Source organism: Crocuta crocuta, unplaced genomic scaffold, assembly GCF_008692635.1.
Source record: "Crocuta crocuta isolate KB4526 unplaced genomic scaffold, BGI_CrCroc_1.0 scaffold223, whole genome shotgun sequence".
NCBI classification, from domain to species: Eukaryota; Metazoa; Chordata; class Mammalia; order Carnivora; family Hyaenidae; genus Crocuta; species Crocuta crocuta.
This window is the reverse complement of record NW_027529426.1, coordinates 5,711,203-5,734,439: the sequence shown is the minus strand read 5'-3', so window position 1 is coordinate 5,734,439 and position 23,237 is coordinate 5,711,203. Positions and strand designations below refer to the sequence as shown.

Sequence of the window (23,237 nt, the reverse complement as noted above, 5' to 3'; positions counted from 1 at the left end):
ATTACATTTTATATACATACCTGCTTTATTTTCACCTAGTGTTATTTTTTCTTTCTCCAATTTATGAATACATCATTATTTAGTTAATGATACTTTTATTTTTGATCATTAAAGTTGCTTAAAATATCCTATAGTATTAAAAATAAAAATTAAGTGGACCACCCTTTTACAGAGATTTTTGTTCAGCTCTCTGATTCTCTGATTATGTTTTTTGATTAGACTGTAATAATTGGAATTTTGGAGCAAAAGTTATTGACATGTTAAAGGTTCTTTAACACTGGTTGTTATTAAAAAAAAAAGTTAAAATGTCAACTTATTAGACAAAAGTGTTGTCCATTTATTTATATTTATTTATATCTCTACTGGAATGATTTTTCATGTTCCTTGGCTGTTATGTTAGTCTTTTGTTAACTGATCATGCCCTTTGTTTTTTGTTTGTTTGTTTTTATTGGTGTCTTTAATAAATATGCTGTTGAACTAAGTATCCTTTTAAAGATAAGGATAGTAACCCTTTATTGTCTGTGTCAAATATTGTTTCATTTAGTCCTTGCATTTTTGTTAACAGTGTCTTTTATGGTGAATAATGTTTGCTTCTTATGTAATCTATTAATCTTTTATTTTATGTTTCTTCCAGACCTTTAGTAACTAAAAAGGTCCTCTAATCCTAAATTAGATAAATATTCACTTGTATTTTCCTTTGACAGTGTTTTTGTTCTCATATAATGTAAGTCAGGATCTACCTTCTTTCTAATAACCTGCTGGTGTCCCAGCACCACTTATGAAGCAATTATAAAAATTCACAGGATCTCATACGTAGAGAAACTAAAGATGCCAGCAAAACAAACAAACAAAACTAATAAATTCACCAAAGTTGCAGGATACAAAATCAGTATATAAAAATCAGCTGTATTTCTATAGGCTAACAACAAACTACCTAAAAAGGAAATTAAGAAAATAATTCCATTTATAGTAGCATCAAAATAATATAATGCTGAATAAACTTAACCAAAGGAGTGAAAGACTTCTACACTGAAAACTACAAAATATTGATGAAAGAAACTAAGACAGAAATAAATGGAAAGATGTCCCATGTTCATGGATCAGAATAATTAATATTGCCGAAATGTTCATACTACCCAAAGTGACCTACAGATTCAATGCAGTCCCTATCAAAATCCCAGTGGGATTTTTTATAGAAAAAAAGAAAAACAATTCTAAAATTTATATGGAACCACAAAAGACCCAAAATAGCCAGAGGAATCTTGAAAAGGGAACACAAAACTGGAGGCATTACACTTTTTGATATCAAATATATCACAAAGCTATAGTAATTAAGCCAGTGCAGTACTGGCTTAAAAAGAGAAAAATAGACTAATGGAACAGAATAGAAAGCCCATAAATAAACCCATGCATATGAAGTGTCACAAACACAAACATTCAGTCTATAGCATATGGACAACTTATCTCTGACAAGGGATCTGAGAACACACAGAGGTGAAAGAGTAATCTCTTCAGCAAATAGTGTTGGGAAAACTGGATATCCACATTGAAAAGAATGAAATTGGACCCTTATCCTACATCATACACAAAAATCAACTCAAAATGAAATAAACATTCATTTGAATGTATTGAATGTATGAAATAAACATACATACAGATATAAACATAAGACCTGAAATTGTAATAGTCCAAGAAGAAAGCATTTGTCTTAGCAATGATTTCTTGGATATGACACCAAAAGCAATAAACAAATGGGACTGCATCAAACAAAAAAGATGCTCTGCACTAAAGGAAACAATCAACTGAGTGGAAAGTTAACCAACAGAATGGAAAAAATATTTGCAAGCCATATATCTGATTAGGAATTAATATCCAAAATATATAAGAAATTCCTATACCCAATAGCAAAAAACAAAAACAAAAATGGACAAAGGACTTGAATGGACATTTCTTCAGAAAAGACATACAAATGACCAACTAGGTATATGGAAAGATGCTTAACACCACTAATCATCAGGGGAATGCAAATGAAAACCACAAAAGGATGTCCTTTCACACTTATTAGTCTGGCTGTTCTAAAAAAAGTAAAATATAACAAGTGTTAGGATGTGTAGAAATTGGAATCTTGTGCACTTGGTGGAAATGTAAAATGGTGCAGCCACTATGGAAAACAGTATGGAGGTTCCTCAGAAACTTAAAAATAGAACTACTGTGTGATCCAATGATCCCACTTCTGGGAATTTATCCAAAAGAATTGAAATCTGGGTCTCGAAAAGATACCTGGACTCCCATGTTCTTTGTAACATTATTCATAATCACCAAGGTGTAGAAAAAACCTGAATGTTCATTGATGAATGAATGGATAAAGAAAACATAGCTGTACATATAATTGGATCCTATTCTGCCTTAAACAAAGACTGCCATAATTTGACAATATGAATGAGCCTGGAGGACATTATGCTAAGTGAAATAAGCCAATCACAGAAGGACAAATATGGCATGGTTCCACTAACATGAGAAATATAAAATACCCGAATCCATACAAATCGTAAAGTAGAATGATGGCTGCCAAGAGCTGGGGGTACGGGGATCTCAAGAGTTATTGTTGAATTGGTATAAGATTTTAGTTTTACAAGATGAATAACATTTAGAGATCTGCTGTATAGCTAACAATACTGTGCTACTCTCTTAAAAATTTGCTTAGAGGGTAGATATCATATTGTGTTCTTACCATAGTAAGTAAATAAAATCCATGATTTAAAATTTTGCATTTTTTATACACTAAACTCTTATATATCTTATGATCTTACTTTAGGGGAAGGAGAGAAATGTTTATTTTATATTATTTTTATGTCTGATTTGTACCATAGTTCTTTGGGAGCTTTTAGGCAAAAATAGCTCACCATTTAAGAGTACCACTTCCCTAGAATAACAATCTTCTTTATTTTTTAATGTACATTATACACAGTGTGCTGTGATATGGTAATGTTCAATTAAAATAGTGGTTTAGCCTATGTAAGTTTTAGTGTAAGCAAAAAAGTGAATGAGAAAAATAAAGCTACACTTTCCAATGAATGAATTATGGATGACTGTGAAGTATGGTTACATAATTTTTGACTATGAGAGGCACAGCAATGTATTTTTCCATTTTTAATTCAGCAAACATTTATTGGGTGTCTTCTCTGTGTGTGAAATATTATTGAAGACCCAGGATGACAAAAAAGAATAAAAGGATGTCCCTACAGCAATCATTGGACACTCCTTGACTCAGTACTAGCACAGTTTGTCCAGTGAATCCAGAGTGCCAAATATATCTGGCAACCAAAGGAAAGCTTTAGTGTCAGATCCAAAATGTTAGTACACGTGAGTAATCTGAGATTTTACCAAACAGGATTATTACAGTCAATGAACAATATGTTTTGACTTTTTGAGATTGACTTTACCAAATTTGTCATAAGATATTCTCTCCTCCCAGATCTTCTTTTATTCTAAAGACCAGATTGCATATCTTTAAAAAAAAAAAGAGAGAGAGAGAGAGAATATCATGAATCCAAGGCCCTTGTGAATTTTTTATGTGCTTTGCATCTATTTTGAGAGAAGGTATATCAAGGCACTGTTTTCAGTACTCTACAGGTGTTAACACATAAAATTATCCTAACAACCATAGAGAATAGTATTACTATTTGCAATTTATGGATGAAGAACCCAAGGCAAAGACAGATTGGGTGATTAACCTACCAAAGTTAGGAAGTAATGGAAGGTATGAATGGGGCAGACTTCATTTTTCTCTTTAATTTGGAGCTCTCTACCCACCTTCCCCATGTTAACGTGGGTATTGTCTGTAGTCTTAGCCATGATCTTCTTTGGCATGCACTAGAGAGGATGGGAGTGACTTGGCTCTGCTACCAAGATTAACATTGATCTTAGTACAAATCTCTAACCAAATTTGTAGGCCTTTTCTCTCTTTTTCCCCTACCAAGTCCCCAAGCTGAATTTAGCCAACTAAGATGGGTAAATATTAACTTTTAGGTCAGCACCACCATGCGTCACAGGCCAGAGTCTAAATACCAGGGAACTTTAGTCTCTTCCAACATCCTCTCACATGGGCAGAGGAAGAAATGCAGCCTCAGATGTTTCTCTGCAAATCAGCCAAATGGTTGTGCCACTTTGTTCTCCACTCAGTAAGATCAGATTGTGTCTTTGTAGATATGTGGATGATACGTTTTTAATGACCACAATAATCAGAGGAATTTTACTGTCGGTCATCAGATCTCTATGTGTTTGGGTTCACAAGTACCGATACATGTTCAAAGGGAAAAAAAAGCACACTAGAGGTCAAGGGATCTTATAAATTGTTTAATGCAAGCCTTTCAACTTATAAAAAAAGGAAAGTGAACACCAAAATATTATTTACCAAAATCACATAGATGTTATTTTTGAAAAAGCACTCAAATGTTAGCTCTCTATGCACTATTGAACTTTAAATTAATTTTTCATCACAGCTATGTAGTAGAGTACAGTTAGAGGACCCCCAGTTTCTGCAAGGGTTCTCAGGAAAAAGAACAGGTCCCAGTTCTCTGGCCCCTAAGTTCCTCTTCCCCAAAGAAACCACGAAGGAAACCATCTCTTTGCCTGGTATCATCTCCACATACCTTCATGGCAAGCAAGGATTGCCACCTCCTGCTTGTCTCAGTTTGGGGCATTGCATATGGACTTTCCCCAGTGGATGATGAGAACTTAGCTCTTTATTCTTCTTACCCACGCTGTGCACAATCAGTTTCTATCCTCCCAGTATACTTATATCTTGGTTTTAATTAGAAAAATATTCAAGGTTTACATGGACTATAGAGTTTGACCCTTGAACAACATGAATTTGAACTGTGCATGTCTACTTGTATGTGGGGTTTTTTTTGATGAATACAGTGCTGTAAATGTATTTTCTCTTCCCAGTGGTTTTCTTAAATTCATTTTTTTTAATGTTCATTTACTTTTGAGAGAGAGACAGAGAATGAGCAGGGGAGGGGCAGACAGAGAGGGAGACACAGAACATGAAGTAGGCTCCAGACTCCCAGCTGTCAGCACAGAGCCCTAATTGGGGCTCGAACTCACGAACTACGAGATCAGGACCTGAGCCGAAATCGGACACTTAACTGACTAAGCCACCCAGGTGCCCCTCCCAATGATTTTCTTTATGGCATTTTTTTTTCTCCGGCTTACTTTTTTATAAGAAAATGGTATATAATACATATAACATATATATCATATATGTTAGTCAACTGTTTAAGTTGTCAGTAAGGCTTCAGGTCAACAGTAGGCTATTAGTAGTTAAATTTGGAGGGAGTCAAAATTTATACATGGATTTTCAACTGTACCGGGGAGCCAACACCCCTAATCACTGCTTTGCTCAAGGGTCAACTGTATATGCTATTCAGAAATGGGGCATATACTAAACTTTTTTTCTTACATAATTTATCCCTAGAGTTAATAATTTCCTTTTTACCTGTTTGCTTATTTCTGTATGTTTGTGTTTCTTGAATGTGTGATTTGTTAATTTTTTTTAATGTTTATTTATTTTTGAGAGAGAGAGAGAGTGCATGTGAGCTGGGGAGGGGCAGAGAGAGAGGGAGACACATTATCCGAAGTTTGCTCCAGGCTCTGAGCTGTCAGCACAGAGTCTGATGCAGGACTCAAACTCATGAACTGAGAGATCATGACCTGAGCAGAAGTGGGACCCTAAATTGACTGAGCCACACAGGTGCCCCTTGGGTATATGTTTTATGTATTTATTCATCCAATACTAAAATATTTACCAGTTGTCCAACTGCTCTCTCAAGATGTTCTGTGATTCTGTCGGTATCATATGAGAGAGACTTCTGAAACTTCCACGAGAAATGGGGCATATACTAAACTTTTTTCTCTTGTGGAAACTTCTGACCTGCTCATCTGGACTGGTTGCCCTGTCCGCCTGGAGATCTCTTGTCATCAGCATCTGAGAGTCCCTTCACTCGTCTCCTGTGGTGGAGCTCCTACTTCCTAGATGTCATGTCTTTCTTTTCCTTGTTTTATTCCCTCAACATTCATGGGCTACACCCTACAACATCTTTTTGAGGAAAAGTATATGGAGGAAAAGATTACTGAAGGACTTGCCTGTCTAAAACTGCCCGTATTCTACTTCCCCATTTGAATGATAGATGGCATAGAGAGTTCTATATTGGAAATCATTTTCACTTAAAACTTTTTTTTTTCCTTCAGAACTGTGAAGACATTGCTCCATTGTCTCCTTGTTCACAATATGGCTGCTGAAAGGTATACCATCATTTCAATCCTCAGTCCTTTATGTATAACTGTATTTTCTTCTTTGGATGTTGGTCCAATATTCTTTATCCTAGTATTATGAAAGTTCATAGTAATATACCTCAGGTGTGGATTTATTTTCATTGTGCTAGGTACCCAGTGGGCCCTTTGAATCTGGAAAATCTACCCTCTAATTTTGAGGAATTTCCTTGAATTATTTTATTAATGTTTTCTTCTCCTATGGGTGTTTTGCTTCACTTTCCAGATCTCCTGGAATTCCTTGATCATCTGCTTTTCATCCTTCCTCTCCTATTATCTATTCTTTGTCTTTTGCTCTAATTTCTTTCATTTTCAGCATAGATTCCTTCAACTGAGGTTTTTATATATGTGGCTATGTTTTTAATTTCCAAGAGGTTTTTGGTTAGTTTGGTTTTTTTTGTTTTTTTTGTTTTTGGTTTTTTGAATGCCTTTTTTTTTTTTCCCCGCATCATTTTCTTGCTTCATGATACCATGTATTCTCTTATATCCATGAATTTTTTACTAGTAATTTTTGAAATTTTCCTTTGCCTCCTGGTTCCCAGATCCCTCTAGATTGTTTCCGGTTTTCCCCCAGCTATGTGATAAACACTGATGTTCTGCTCAGATCTGTGAGCAGGAAACTAAAAACTGAAGTTCAGAACATGGAGGGGAGTGGGAGCCAGCACTCACAGATGGCCACTTATAATGATCTGGCCGAGCCAGTTGCTGAGGAACTTCTAGTGTCAGTAACTTGAGGGCTTTCCCCATTGGATTGGTCAAATCCTCTAAGAAAACTCCAAGCTCTTGCCTGGAGGGTAGGAGCCTGTCTGCCAGTGTGTGTTGGGGAGAAGAGGGTGGGAAGAAGACCGCAGGAATCTTCCTGTCGTGATGTAACGTACCACCCTGAACATTGCCCAGGACACCCCCCGATCCACAGACCTGGTTCTGCCCCCACCGCAGGATAAACTTCCAGTTCTCTGCTGAATGGAGGTGCAGAGGTGCTGTCACTTAGGTGACACTAGGGGAAGGTCGGGGGTGTCCACTGCTTCCTAAACAGAGTCCAACCACTGCCATCCTCCTGGCCTCCACCTGAGGCACCTGCTGCCACCAATCGCCACCAATCACTGAGCCTTTGCAGTATAAATCGGGGGTGCTCGTCTGCCTGCCTCCAGCTTCTAGTTTAGCTTTCTCGGGCCCACTGAGTGAGCGGCCACTGTCCACCTGCTTTCTAGCTTTCAAATGCTGCTATTATCACCTCTCCTGGTTCTGTTGTTAAAAAGATATACATACACACATGTAAGTATTTTCATTTTAATAAGATTTAGGAGTAGCCCTGAATTGATTAGTAATTTTTTAAATGTTTATTTTTGAGAGAGAGACAGAGAGAGAGCAGACAAGCAGGGAAGGGGCAGAGAGAGAGAGGGACAGAGAATCCGAAGTGGACTCTGCACTGACAGCTCTGAGCCCTATGTGGGGCTCAAACTCATGAGCTGCAAGATAATGACCCAAGCCGAAGTCAGCCACTCAACCAGTTGAGCTACCCAGGTGCCCCAGTGAGTATGTTTGATCCCCGTCCTTACCTGATGTCCTACCAACACATATTTAAATATAATATTTACCAACATATTACCACACACAAGTCCAAGAACATGTAATTATCCACTCTAATTTGTCATAAATTACAGGATTCCAAATAAAAGATTTTTTAAATTGTTTATCAAGAAAAAAAAAAACCTAATTTACCTGTGAACATAAATTTTTCTTGTCTCTCACTGCTTAACATATAACTTTCTAATCGTTCTAGGCTTTATCAACAGACTACTTTATTGCGTATCTGCTTGGTCCTTGGCACTGTGACACGTTCTATAGAGCTTCTAGCCCTCTCTCTTTCCCCCTACCACTCGACTGAGAGAAATTTATTATGACGTGAATGATTCAAGTTTAAGACTGTATTTCATTTATAACCTGGCTTGGGAACTTTTTACAGGTGAGAGAAACTATTCCTTAAACTTACAGATAGTGTCAAGAAAGTGAATACTGGCATCTATTATCCGCCATGCAGTCACTTTGTAATTTTTTCTCTTTCCCCAGTGGGGTGCAACCGGCATTTTGAGCGAGAAAAAATTCTCTGTTAACTCTGGACAAGGCCAAGCGTTACAGTTTGTTTAGCACGTAAACATTACATGCCATTTAGTGTCCTGGCACTGACACACTTAAACACTAATCCCCCCACATGTTTCCAGATGTCCTTCCCATATGTCCAAGTGTCCCCTATGGGGCAGTCACCTCCCTCCTCAGAAAGTCACTGGTTTCTCCATACACGTCTTTGAAATGGATCTCATTACATTTTACAACAAAGATCACAAAGACTCAGGTTAAATAAGTTCAGTATGTTCACCATAGGGCAGCACCTGATTTGAAAACGAAGTCGAATTCCAAAGGTAGCTCTAACTGTCTGCTCGCAGTTGCTGAAAGAGTTGACGGAGGTTGTGTTAGCCAGCTTGGGCTGCCGTGACAAAATATCAGAGACTGAGTGGCTTAAAGATTAGAAATTTGTGTTCTCGCAGTTTGGGAGGCCAGAAAGTCCAAGATCAAGGGCCCAGGGACGTTCAGTTTCTGGTAAGAACTTTCTTTCTGGCTTGCAGATGGCTGTCTTATTGCTTTATCCTTGTGTGGTCTTAATGCTTGTGCATGGGGAGAGACAGAGAGCTCTCTGGAGTCTCTTCTTATGAGGGCACTAATCCTCATATCAGACCAGGACCCTACTCTGATGACCTCTTTTAACCTTAATTACTTCCCTAGCTGCTCTTTCTCCATATGTAGCCAAACATTTGGAAGTTAGAGCTTTAACACATGAATTTAGAGGGAACACATTCAGTCCATAACAGAAGTTGAGGACTGAGAACTCATTGTTAGATTTGTTGATTGAACCCCAGATGACCTTTGTTCCAACAATTTTGGCATAGAGGTAAGGCCAGAAGCCATATGGCAAGGAGTAGATGCTCCAGGAAAACATGATGATCTGTACCTAAGGGCAGAGAGAGATGGGAGAGTCTAGTGAGCAACACTCAGAGTTGAGAACCTGGTGTGTAGTATATGCTGTTTCCCTCCGCAAATGGAAATTATGCACTCGTGTGTTATGTGCACATATACGTAGCATTCCTGTCTTATTTGGGGTGCTGTAACAAATTACCACAGACGGGGTGGCTTAAATGACAAACATTTCTTTCTCATGGTTCTAGAGGCTGGAAATGCAAGAGCAGGATCCCAGCTTGGTCAGGTTCTTGGTGAGGGTCCCCTTCTGGGTTATGTGCTGACATGGCTGTTCTTTGGTTCCTGCACAAGACAGAGTGAGAGAGTGATCTCCCATCTCTTCCTTTTACAAGGGCACTCATCCTTTTTTTTTTTTCTAAGTATTTAGTTATTTATTTCAATTTTTTTTAAGAGACAGACAGTGCAGGCGAGGGGCAGAGAGAGAGGGAGACAGAGGTTCTGAAGTGGGCTCTGTACTGACAGCAGAGAGCCCGAAGCAGGGCTCAAACTGATGAACCCATGAAGTCCATGACCTACGCTGAAGTCAGACGCTCAACTGACGGAGCTACGCAGGTGCCCACAAGGGCACAAATTCTGTCATGTAGTTTCACACTCTGACTTTATCTAAACCTAATCACCTTCCCAGGGCCCCACTTCCAGATACCATCATAGTGGGGGTTAGGGCTTGAACATATGAGCTTGGGATGCAAATATTTAGCCCATAGCACTTCCCTCACAGCCAAATTAGCATTGACACTGCAAACAAAAGAAAGTGGCACAGAGTAAAGGGTGAAGTGCAAAGTGGGTTCTTTCTTGAAAATTCTTCACCTGCATTGAATTATGTCCATCATGAGGCCATTTGAGAATCAGAAATGCAGTCTTAATGTATTAGTTCTCTATTGCTGCATAAGTTCTCCCCAAAGTGGTGGTTTAAAACAACAGTAAAGATCATCTTCAACAGTGTCAGTGGGTCAGGAATTAGAGAGTGGCCCAAGTGGGCCATTTTGGCTCAGCATATCTCATAAGGCTGCAGTCAGTTGTCAGCCATGGCTTCAGTCACTGAGGCCTGACTGGGACCGGAGGATACACTTCCAAGATGACCCAAGTCCTCCTCAAGGGGCCTCTTTACTGCTTGTGTCCTCACAGCATAGCAGCTGGCTTCCCTCAGAGTGAATAACAGGAGAGAACATCACAGAAGCTGTAAGGCTTTTCCTAACCTAGCCTTGACTTAATCACACACCATCATTTCCACCATATTCCTTTGGTCCCACAGGACAGCCTCAGATCAGTGTGGGAAGGGAACTGTGCACGACTCGAACCAGGAGGCAAGGCAGGGGGCCAGTGGGCAGGCTACCACGCCTAATAGCTGTCCTGTTGTAGTTTCTCACCTTTTGCTGCTTAATGAAGAAAGAGCTTGTTTAAGAAGTGAGTGGGTGGGGCGCCTGGGTGGCTCAGTCGGTTAAGGGTCCAACTTCAGCTCAGGTCATGATCTCACGGTTCATGGGTTCGAGCCTCATGTTGGGCTCTGTGCTGACAGCTCAGAGCCTGGAGCCTGCTTCGGATTCTGTGTCTCCCTCTCTCTCTGCCCCTCCCTTGCTTGTGCTTTGTGTATCTCTCTCTGTCTCTCTCAAAAATAAATAAACATTAAAAAAAAAAGAAAGAAATGAAGGTTACCTAAATACCCTCTTCCTAAGTGTATCTAAGGCAGATGACTGAGGTGATGTTGACAGAGGTGGTCACTCTTGGAGAGTCCAAGAGGGTGAAGGAGCAGAATTTGGTGCCAGGCGAGTAAAGAAGGACGCTTGGTACCAGAAAAGAGAAGAGAAGGTAGAGGCCCAAGGACTCCAGCCTCTCTGCTGATTCAAGGCATCCAGATTTAAGACGGAATAATTGCAGGTTCCAAGCTAACAGTTCCAAGAGTCATTCAGTCCAAAGACTAAAATTGGACAATAGAAAGAGGTTATTAATTTCAATTCTGCAAACATTTGTATGTTTCCTCTAGGACAGGAAAAGAATAGTAGTGGGACAGTAGCGCAGAGGAGGGGAACCACCAACAGGCAGCTAACTGAGCTGGGCACACAACTGTTTTGACTTTTTATGATGACCCAGGGAGGTCACTGTTGTTATTTTCATTTAATGGGAGTAAAATTGAACCTAGAAAGTGTATGGTCCGTCACATAACCTGTTAGTAGGGGCCAAAATTGCACTTAAACTTTCAAATAGGTCTTCCCAGGGGTGCCTGGGTGGCTCAGTCGGTTAAGCATCCGACTTCAGCTAAGGTCATGATCTCATGGTTTGTGGGTTCGAGTCCCACATCGGGCTCTGTGTTGACAGCTAACTTAGAGCCTGGAGCCTATTTCAGATTCTGTGTCTCCCTCTCTCTCTGTCCCTCCCCTGCTCATGCGCTCTCTCTCTCTCTCTCTCTCTCAGAAATAAATAAAACATTAAAAAAAAATTTAAATAGGTCTTCCCAGCCTCTAAAAATCAAACTAAATTAGATCAGAAAGAGGTAAAGGCAGCCACAAGAAAGCTTAAGGTGGGTGAGAATTAGCCTCTCTCCAGCATCACCCCTGCCAAGATACAGTGAGAGCAAGTCTCAGACCAAATTCCCCCACACGTGTATTTTTTAATGTTTTTTTTAATTTATTTTAATTTAGAGAGGGAGGGAGAGAGCACAAGCAGGGAAGGGGCAAAGAGAAAGGGAGAGAGAGCAGGGGAGGGGCAGAGAAAGCAGGGAGAGAGAGAATCCCTGATGCAGGGCTTGAATTCACGAACCATAAAGTTATAACCTGAACTGAAATCAAAGAGTCCAAACCTTAACCAGTTGAGCCACCCAGGTGCCCCCACCACACACATGGATTTTTAAGCCACATTTACTAGCAAGCAGCCGCAAAGCAATACATCTATCTGTTTGGGAAACTTGAAATGCTAGTCATCTAACTCTTTAGGTTATCGGCCCACCGCCCTGCAGAAAAGATCCTTGAGTCAGACCTGACGGTATTCCGGACATAGTATTCAGTTAGTGTTGTAGTCAGCATCAGGCCCCAGAAATTAGGGAATCCAATGGTGCAGGTTACAGGACCGAGAATCCAGCTCCAGACAATATGGCCTGGGGTGCAGGGTGCAAGCTTCACTGGATTAAGGCTCCCCATTCCTATGGGGTCAGGGAAGCCCACCTGCAAACCTCAAGTCTCACAGCTAGTGTCTGTTTCTACCATTTCATTTCCTGATTGGATATACCCACTGGATTGCTGGAGTGGTATTTGGTGTGGTCTTCCTGATTAGATACTAGTTGATCACCCTTGGACTGTAAAATTTTCACTACCTCTAGGGTTTAATAAACTAAACATTGATTGATATCATACTGTTTAGGGTGAAGGAAGCTATAGACATCAAAGCAAAAAAGAACTGTAAATTCTCAACCCAGAGAGTGGTCGCAGGCAGAGCTACGCTGAGGACTAACACATACTGTCGCATTGGAAGCCAGTACCGTATTTGATGTACATTGCTTCAGTGGTGGATTTGGGTTCTTAATCAGATTATGAAATTCTTGGAAAGAGTGGGTTATACGTATACTTTTTTATTTTTCCACAATGGGTATCACAGTGCTAGACACACATAGGTACATAGAGATATGGAATATATACTTTTTCATTGTTAAGTCTGTGGCAACATCTTAACAAATATTTGGACCTGAGGATTCTGTATTTGCTTTGATATTCTAAAGTGTCTCAATAGACCAAAAACCCAGAGACATCAAGACACTGCCCAGCTCACTTGAAATGATCCAGTGCAATTTAGGACTACAATGAGTAATGGAAATTTTATACATTTTGTATGATTTTCTTTTTTTTTAATTTTTTAATGTTTGTTTATTTTTTAAAGAGACAGACAGACAGAGCATGAGCAGGGGAGGGGCAGAGAGAGAGAGAGACACAGAATCGAAAGCAGGCTCCAGGCTTAAGCTGTCAGCACAGAGCCTGATGCGGGGCTTGAACTCACGAACCGTGAGACCACGACCAGGGTTGAAATCAGACCCTTAATCAAGTGAGCCACCCAGGCACCCTGCTTTTTGCGTGATTTTCTTTTAATGTCAATTTGCAGCCTTGGTTCCAAGATATATTAAGCTTCATCAGGGGATATGAGCATAACTTATGAATCCTAATGTATAAATATAAGTGGCAATACCTGGCTTCAGAATTTTTTTCTTTGAGCTTGTCCATTTCCACCAAATATAATCGTGTCGATCATCAGCTCTGGGGAGACGGAAGTCAGTACTTGGTTTGTTTTTATTCCAAGTACTGCTTGAATGCTAACAGTAGAAAAACACAGTACTGTTTGACCCCGAAGAGCTTTGACTAAGAGGATTTCATGTTTTCACTCCTGTCCCCAACGAGGAAAGGTATATAGGTCCTTCTTTGTAGCAGGTAATCACTGCACCTGGCACAGTTAGTGCTAAGTGTTTGGTTTGGTTAAGCAACGGCCCTCAGCCCCACAACCAGCCCACAGCCACACCCCAGCCAGGAGGGCCCAGGGCTGGGTTTTTTGTTTGGTTTTTAAGCTTTGCACAACTGTGTAAAGTCCTAAGAACCTGCTAGGATTTTAGCTGTGGGATGTGAGCTTTGGGGGCGCCTCTGGCACAAAGAAAGGATAAGGGGTAGAACAGCCCCACCGCAGGTCTGATGAGATCAAAATCCTGGTAAGAAAATGCTTCAGACAAAAACCGTTTTGTTGGCAATGGAAGAACCCCATATAGATTCACCGAAGCCTTCTAGGCAGGAAAGCTGCCTACTAGTTTGGGGAAGGAAGAGTTTGAGATTGAATTAGAAAGACTGATCCCCTAAATGTACTTTGTATTCCTTCCAAATTCACATAAAACAATACAGCAGTTTGTATGCAAATTTAAAAATACTGTCGTTGGACGAACTATTCTCATGAATGGTTTTAGCCCTAGTGTGTATTATACAAACTCCACCAGAAGGGGAACAACTTCCTCCTTGGTTCCAGCTTCAGTTTGCACATATAAATACACACACACACTCCAACACACACACATACACACACACACACACACACTTATGTTAGTTTATTAATTTCAAAAATTCCGTGTAGCTAATCTGGTTCGGTGCTCATGGCTTGAGATTTTAATTCTGACATGTTTGGTTTATCACACTTGACTTATATTTGGTTTATCACATTTTGAAATTTTTTTCATATTTGGTTTATCATGATTTGGGTTTTTTTTTCCATTTAGGGTCGTTTCCACCCAGGACCCTAGCTTGAGTTTTTATGAAACAAGATGAGATAGCAGCTCAAATGGAAAGCTCTGAGTTTGAGTGATGCTGAATATTACAACGTGTTATCTAAAAACTAAAAACCTTATACCTTCACATGTTTCTGGGCTAAATTCTTTGATTTCCTCAGAAACACATTATCAAACAGTCTTCAATAATGTGCTACATAAGTATATTTATTATAGATGTAGGTCCTTTACATTACAGCCATTCTTTTTTAATATTTCTTGCTTTGAGACTCGCATATTCTTTCCTTTGTATTTTCTCCCCAGCCATGTGATTGTGTATTACTGATACTATAAATATCTCTATCTTAGGCGAGGCTGACCCCTGATTGCTCCATTATAACCTCCATGCTCAAAACACTCAGTATTTGCTGAAATTGCCTGTGGCTTGTCAATTAATCCTAGGTGTCCCTGAAATCTGAATAAAGAATCGGGTTTATAAATGTACATAAAATAACAGGACAAGTGAGACTTTAGAATCTCTGACTTCCTTGAGATTTGATCTACTTAATAACTATCATGAGAGGGCTGTTCCTTTTATTCTTGGAAGAAAATGCTGTCTTCTAGAGAGAGAAAAATGGAACCAATTCAACCTACTTACCCAACCATGTAGAAGACAGGAGGAAGCTGACCTCTTCATAGGTGTTTGGTCTGTGCCCTATCCTTCAGCCCCGCCCCCCCCCCACATGTCTACGTATATACCATGCACTAAGTCCTTTAGTTCACTGAGTACAACAAACCTGTAAGATAGGTATTATTACCCCAATTCCATATATTCAAAAAGTAAGCTAAGGCTTTTTATATTTATATTGTTTTACTTTTTTAAGATGCTTCAAGGGGAAAAAAATAAAAAACAAAAACAAAAAGAATCTAAAGAGAGAGTCTCAAAAGTAAGGATAAATGGTCTAGAGCACCACATTTTTCAAAGTATCAAAAACTCTTTAAAAGATTTTATCCTTTATCTAAACAGGATGCTCCCAAAACTACTGCTGTCTGTGCTGAGTTCACAGGAGGCAAATGATTCTTCCTAACTTGTAGTCCATGATTTTGACATAAAATATTGACTGTCAGAAGTTACCCCTTGGGTCCTTGCTAAAAGTCTCTGGTTACAAATTTGCCTTCACTTTTTTTTTTCGTATTTCTGGAGAAGAGATGAAAACAGTGATCCTGGGAAGCCAGGTACCAATCCTCTACAGACTCGAGAAATCTGACTGTGACTGGGCTTCCTCTCAAACTCGCTTTTCACTCCATCACATCTGGAAATTGCTTCTCTGTTGGAAAGGGAGCAGCTTGCCTGAAGGACCCATGTGTGTCCAGAAAAGAAATGTTTGTCAGGGACATTCTGCCCTCATCTTAATAATCAACACTTAGTTATTCCACATCTGCTGTGGGTGAGGTATTAGTCAGGAGCTTTGCATGCATTCTCTCTATTCCTTAGAACAACCCGAGGGACAGTGTTGTTCCCATTCCACAGGTTTGGAAACTGAGCACTGCCTCAAAGTCACATCACTTTCCTGAAGTCATTTTCTCCCTCACAAAACGTTAATATTCTACTGAGAACTGCAGGCCAGACATCCACCTCTTGAGACTGATTAACTCACAGCAGGGGAAGTTGGGTCTTAGGGTGACTGTTAATTGGAGGTTAGTGGTGTGTGGCTGAGGGAAAATCGCCTGTGAAAAGCGTTTGCCCTTTAGGCTCAGAACCCTGAAACCTCGTGCTGGGGCCATCCAGGACTGGCTATAGCATTTCGGAATTTCAGAAATTTTGTGAGGTGATACTAAAAATTAAATTGTATTAAAATATAATTAAGTTATATTAAAAACAAAATTAACAAATACTCAAAACTCATCAGTTCCGAATTATTTTTCTGTTTTCTGTGTTGTTGGGGATATTTGTATCTATTGTGTCTGTGTGGTAGAAATACAGTAAAATGGTTTACAGCTGTACATCTCTTTCCAACTTTGAGCTCAGTTACTTAACATTCTGTCTCATAATCAGACACAACACCATGGAATTAGCAACTACTGTAAATCAGGGCTCAATATAAGGTTTTGGGGCTTGACTATACTTAAGAATATGATAAAGAGGGGGCACCTGGGTGGCTTAGGCAGTTAAGCATCCAACTCTTGGTTTTGGCTCAAGTCATGATCTCCCTGTTCATGAGTTCCAGCCCCACGCTGGTCTTCAAGCTGACAGTGCAGAGCCTACGTGGGATTCTCTCTCCTTCTCTGGCTCTCTGCCCCCCTCCCTCACTCGTGTGCGCACGTGGGCTCTCTCTCAAAATAAATAAAATCTATTTTTAAAAAAACATGATAAAATGCTCACTCAAATGCAATATGGAACTTTGCTGAGTGTGTAGCTGTTACATAGCAATAGCGCCAAAAAGTCCTGAAGAAATTTTTCTTCCGGTATTCAAAAGACCGTTACCTGATTCAGAAAAGATGTTGCTCTTGTCATTAACAAACATAAGGAATTCCAACATGTGTGTTCATTGTTTCACTTTAGTCTAACTGGTTAAACAGTGCTATCAAGTAACATTCACATCAGGTCTATACTCGTAACCGTAAGTTAATTGCTGATGAAAGAGTCTGGCAAAACCTTGTGAAACATTCTGTGAAAACCAGTTGCCTATGTGGAGTTCATAATAAAAAGAATGTATTGTTTTATTATTATTTACAAACTGTGTTCCACAACAGCCTTTATTTACGAGAGACACGTGTTTCTGTAGAACCAGTTGTTAAGTATTTGACAGCACACCACTGCCTGCGGGGCATAACTGGTCCACAAACTTTGCACCTGCCAGAGCCACAGGGCAAGATTCATGCCTTCCCCCCTCCCCTCCCCCACTGCCCCCGAACACAGACACCATTTTGAACATAATTGAAATAGTTACACAGCTTTTTATCTTGTTGTTAAAAAAGAGAAGCTAATAAGCATGCTGACTCCTCCTGGAAGTGAACATGATGCATTAGTCTCCCAGCAAAAGGAAACATTGTCAAAAAGTCTTTACATACCCAAAACCAGGTTACAGATAAGTGTCTCCTGAAATGTCATGCAGTGTTGCTGAGCGCACATGTACCTTCCTTTGCTACTGAAGATCATAGCATCCATTCCGGCTACCTCTGGCTTCTGCACTAGGATTTTTACCCCCGAAGACAATAAGCTAATATGCATTACACGTTAGTATATCAAGCTAAGGAAACATTAAGGATGGAAAAAATGAGAATTTAAGCCAGTCTCACATTTACATAGTTGAGTGAATTTAAAGCAGGTTAAGAGCTTATCGGTTTCTGATTTTGTTTCACTTCTACCCTGTACCACTCTCTAGAAATACTCTAGAAATCTGTGGATTGTCACGCATATTTTTATTTCTCAGTTACTTAAATCTACTTTAATTGGCTTTGGACTGTGTCCACAAACTGTGTTTCTGTATAACATTCCACATTATAGAAGGTGGGGCTGTCCTGTTGATTTTAGCTTACAAATAGGCAAATTTTCTTTTACTGAACTTTATTTTCTCTGAGCAAACTTTAATATGCAAAATTTTGAGAACTACCATCCTTTTTACCTTACTATTATGAACATCTAATATTTATTAATGAAAAAAAATGAAGTAAAGTATGTAGGAAGAAGGAAAGGAAGGAAATAAAAGAACAACTAGAGACCCTTCTAGTATTTTGTGGAAATTGCTTATATAGGATTAGGAACGCTTAAGTAGAAGGGATAAAAATAACTGCAGTATAAATTTGACTTAGGTTTGAATGGTCATCTTAATGGAGACAGAATACGTCTACAGAGTTCTTTGGTTCCCTTAGAAGAGTAGGTGGATTGCCAAGTAATGTTGAGGAAATACTTACAGTGCACATTTTTCTGGTGCTTATTAGGCAGAATTGTTTTTCTGGTTTTATTATTAAGAATACGTCAGGTTCTTTGGGATATACATTTTACCTAATTCATCAGAAATGATGCCAAAAGGAAACCCTGACAAAGTTTTTGTCTCTAGGTATTTTGTTGGTTGGTGAGAAGCAACATTGACTAATGTTTGTTTGTTTCTCTGTTTTGGTGACATTTAAGGAAGCAAGATGAAATAAGTAGTCCATAGAGAAGTAACGATTTTTTTTTCTTTAACTTTTGAAAATCACTGCTCCAAGATACATACAATTTAAATCCAAGGTCATTGGCTGCAGTCCGCATGGAATAGAGAGAGAATCTGTTTCCTAGAGGATGCACAGACTACACTGACGATTTGACATCATGAAGAATTTAAGCCACAGGAACTCATGTCCAGGAAGATTCTGGGCATCCATTCTAGTGTGGCCACAGTTGGGACCTTGACCAGAGTCAGGTGTCTTCTTAACCTTGAAGCCCTTCTTTGAACTCTACTTTTTTCATCCAACCACATTGTCCTGAATCTAATAATATAAGGCCAGACTTTTAGCGTCGGTCATTTGACAAATATTTATTGAATACCTATTACCTTATGGAATTTATTCTAGCACAAAACAGCCTAGAAGCAGGCGAAAATCCATTCCTTTATTCATCAAAAATCTATTGAATGCCTGTTGTATGTCAGGTGCTCTTCCACACACCAAGGGCTCAGCTGTGAAACATTCAGACTCTCGTATGAGATGTGCAGAGCCTGCAGTGGGAGTTAAGAACAGAGCATCCAACCCAGCCTAGAGGGGTCTAGAACGCTATCTTTCTAGAAGAGGTCGATATGGAGTGAGAAGTCAGAATCAAGTAATATAAACACAAATGTCTATAAATAGAAATATAATATAAATATCTCTTTCCAGGGAAGAGAGAGCTCCTATGCAGTCTCAGTTAAAATTCCCACAGTATAGGGGCACCTCCGTGGCTCAGTCAGTTAAACATCCAACTCTTGATTTCAGCTCAGGTCATGATCTCATGTTTCGTGGGTTCGAGCCCTGCTTCAGGCTCTGCTTGGGATTCCCTTTCTCCCCCTCTCTCTGCCCCTTCCCCACTCACAGTCTGGGTCTGTCTCTCTGTCAAAAAAAAAAAAAATTAGTAAATGTAAAAAAAAACCTCCTACAGTGTGAAAGTATGAGCTGTTTTTGAAATAATTGAGGATTTCTTCTCATTAAGCTGACCCCTCTACCCACCATGGTTTCAGGGATTTTTGTAGATAGGGTGGGGAGCCACAGTGACGCCAAGAGCAGGATGGGGAAGAACAGGAAGTGGAGAAGGAGTAGGAAATGGATTTCAGTGGCCCTTTCCCCTTCCCTCAGGCTCTTCCCTTAAATATCCTCTGCTTGTTTTCTTCCTCTTCTCTCAGGTCTATCCCAGCTCATGGGTGTTTGGTCAAAAGATCAGTAAATCACTTTCTTTTGATTCCACATTTACGGTGACCTTAAAAAAATCACTAGGACATGTGCCCTGAGAGGTAGGAAAGGGGCATCATCACCACCACCACCATCACCACCACCACCGCTTTATGAGTGAGGACATTGATTTCCTCTCCACAAGTGACTTTACCGAGTCCATGGTTAACTCCATGGCAGTGTCATGACTGGAACCACGTATCTGGGGACCCAGAGTCCCAGTAGAGTGTGGCAGCTTCAGGATCTGTCAGAGCTCAAATCCTGGCTCTTTCTCTTGCTTGCCAGCCAGTATAAGGCAAGATCCTTAACATCTATAATTTTTGCTTTTTCCCCCTATTAAATGGGCTTAAAAATAGTACTGCCTCCTAGGGTTGTTAAAAGGGTTAAAATGAGATAATGGACATAAAGTGCTTGACACACAGTAAGCACTCAATAAGTATGTATTATTATTATTCTATCATGATTCCTAAGCACTAAGTCAGACTCTGTGATTACAAAACTGAGTAAGACACAGCACCAGACAGACAGACATCTTAACTGACCACATGGCTGCATGATAGACTTGGAGTGAGCAGTTGGCACAGTGCATTGATGTGCCAACTCCATTTGGAGTTGGGGACCAAAGATCCAAAAGTCCCTACAGAGCAGATCACAATGAGACCTTGATCTCGGAGACAAAATTTTGCTCACCTTGAAAGGGTGAGCCCAGCCAAAAAGATGTGGTTATATTCATTATCTATTGCTGTGTAACAAATAATCCCCAAATTAGCACCTTAAAACAAAAAACATTTGTTTCTTGTTTCTGTGGGTCGGGAACCCAGGCACTGCTTCACAGGGTACCTCTGGCTACAGGTCTATCATGAGGTTGCAGGCAAGCCGTTGGCCAGGCCCGCGGTCACCTCCAGGCTGGACTAGTGCTGGACAATCTGTTTCCATGCTCACTCAGGTGCCTGTTGGCAGGCCTCCAAAGAACCACTTCCAAGTTCACCTGCATGGTTGCTGGCACCCTTTGGTTTCTCCTCACAGACTTTGTTTTTCCTGGAGAGCTGGAGCCAGCACGTTTTCTGTAGAGGGCCAGGTAGTATGTTAGACTTCACAGGTCGTTCGATGTCTGTCGCAAGTATCAGCCCTACTGTGTGGCCCGAAAGCAGCCATACACAAGTCATGAATGACTGGGTAGAGCTGTATTCCAGTGAAATGTTATTTACCAACCAAAGGTGGCCTAACCCCTGCTCTGGATCTCAACAAGGACAGCAGCATGATTTAGCAAAAATTATACTGGCAGCCACTGAGCTTCTCAGGGCTTCAGTTCCTAATCTGTAATACATGTGGGTAAGATTAATATTTTTTCTTGAGGACTTCTCACCTCACAGATTCTGTGATTTTAACTTTAATTTTTATTCATAGCCATTTAATATTCATTTATTCTCTTTCTCTCTCTCTGCTAAAATGAATAATCAGAGTGCCAAAATCCTTTACATATCTTGCTTTAGAATGGAAGAAATTTAATGGACAACCTCACTGACATGTTCAAGTTTCTCCTCTTACTGCATGTAGCCGCAGTGACTCATGCGTGGCAGGCCAGCTTTGGGGCAGAGAGTCATAGACTCTGGGCAGCAGGGCTCTTGCCTCCCTACATGAGAAAGAAGAGGTCCAGAAGCTGGAGGTCCAGTAGCATCATAATAATAGCTACCTGCGATCGATTGCTTACCTGTGCCCGTTTAATGTCTGTAATCCAGGTGTGCCTGGGTGGCTCAGTCGGTTAAGTGTCTGACTTTGATTTGGGTCACGATCTCGCAGTTCATGGGTTTGAGCTCCATGTTGAGCTCTGTGCTGACAGCTCAGAGTCTGGAGCCTGCTTCAGATTCTGTGTCTCCCTCACTGTGCCCCTCCCCTACTCATGCTCTGTCTCTCTCTCTCAAAAATAAATGAACATTTAAAAACTTTTAAATAAAGTATGTAATCCATAAGATATCAGCTCTTAAGGTTATTAAGATACAGATACTTAAGGAATCACAAATAGTGGAGACTCTATAAGAGGTAGAGTTGACCCCCACCCCTAAGAATTTCCCTTAAAGCAATTCTTCACAAACCTGTCCCTGATGTTTACTTTGCATTATACTTAAGGGTGAACATACAACCTGGTTTTTCTAGAACTATAGTATCGGATCAAGGTCTCTCAGATGTTGAAAGGGATTTGGATTACTTAATTTTTGTTGTTTTTGAGGCTTTCAGTATATTCAAGTAATGAAATAGGATTATAAATATTAATACTTTAAATGCTTACATGTACAAATGTGTGATCTTGTACACACAATCATAAAGGTGATGGAATTTTCTATCCTCAAGATTTCTATTCTCAGGATTAAGTATTAGTTCATAGGGAACTACAGGTGAGCTATTACAGAAAAATAAGACTGAAGTTCAAAGCTGTGTGATGAATATTCTTTCAAGCCTGTCAGTGTAGTTCTGGGCGTGTACTTGGAGATGCTGGTCAAGAGTCTACATGTGAGGCCCTTTGTGAATGGGAAGCCCAAGTTCACTGACCTCCAGTATCCCATATTCCCATATTCTGTCTACCTCCACAATAATAGGCTTGGTTGCGTACATCCCGTCACGTTAAAGACTCATGGTGTCAATGAAAAAACCTTAAACCCCGAACCCTTGCCTCACCATTTACTAGTTATGAAACTTAAGTGAATTAGTTAAGCTCTCTATTCATGAAATGGAGCTAGTAATACGTATTTCACAGTGTTGCTGGGAAGAAAATGAGGCAATGAGTGTATAGTATCAAACACATAATGGATGCTCCAGTTTCAGATAGCATCTCTCTCTCTGTCTCTCTCTCTCTCTCATGCGTGCGTGCACACACAGCAGATCCAGAGCCCCAAGTTGGGTTTTGAAAATCTGTTGAGGGTAAAGCCTGCTAGAGCCCAGCGAAGAATCCCGTGGCTCCCCCTGCCCTGAGCTCGTGGTGACACATGCCCTGCCCGGACAGCGCTACAGCTGCAGTGACTGGGCCCCCGGGCTCTGCCCCCTCCATCCTCTCCTGTTCCCCTCACCTGCCCTTGGTAAAGGAAAACGTGCAAGGCAGTTTGCACATCTGAGACAAACCTCTTAGGCCACTTAGATGAGAAAAATCTGCAACAGAATGAGACTTTATAAATAGAAAACATAATCTTCAAAGGGCATTGGAGCACCTACCTACAGAGAGATCCACAGGATGACTGTGAGACATTCTGGGGCCCCT

General features: G+C 40.2%; 1 protein-coding gene across 2 annotated transcripts in view; it reads left to right on the top strand.

The window, feature by feature from the left end:
• The window catches only part of PGCKA1 (PDCD10 and GCKIII kinases associated 1), a 62,493-nt gene that overhangs the window by 12,091 nt on the left and 27,165 nt on the right, over positions 1 to 23,237 (top strand). Inside the window, exon 2 of one of the 2 annotated variants that reach the window (XM_077758862.1) lies at positions 6,253 to 6,306. The exons of the other annotated variant lie outside the window; for it this stretch is intronic. The gene's annotated coding sequence lies outside the window, so the exon portion shown is untranslated. The remainder of the gene's footprint in view (positions 1 to 6,252; positions 6,307 to 23,237) is intronic. 2 annotated transcript variants of the gene reach the window in all.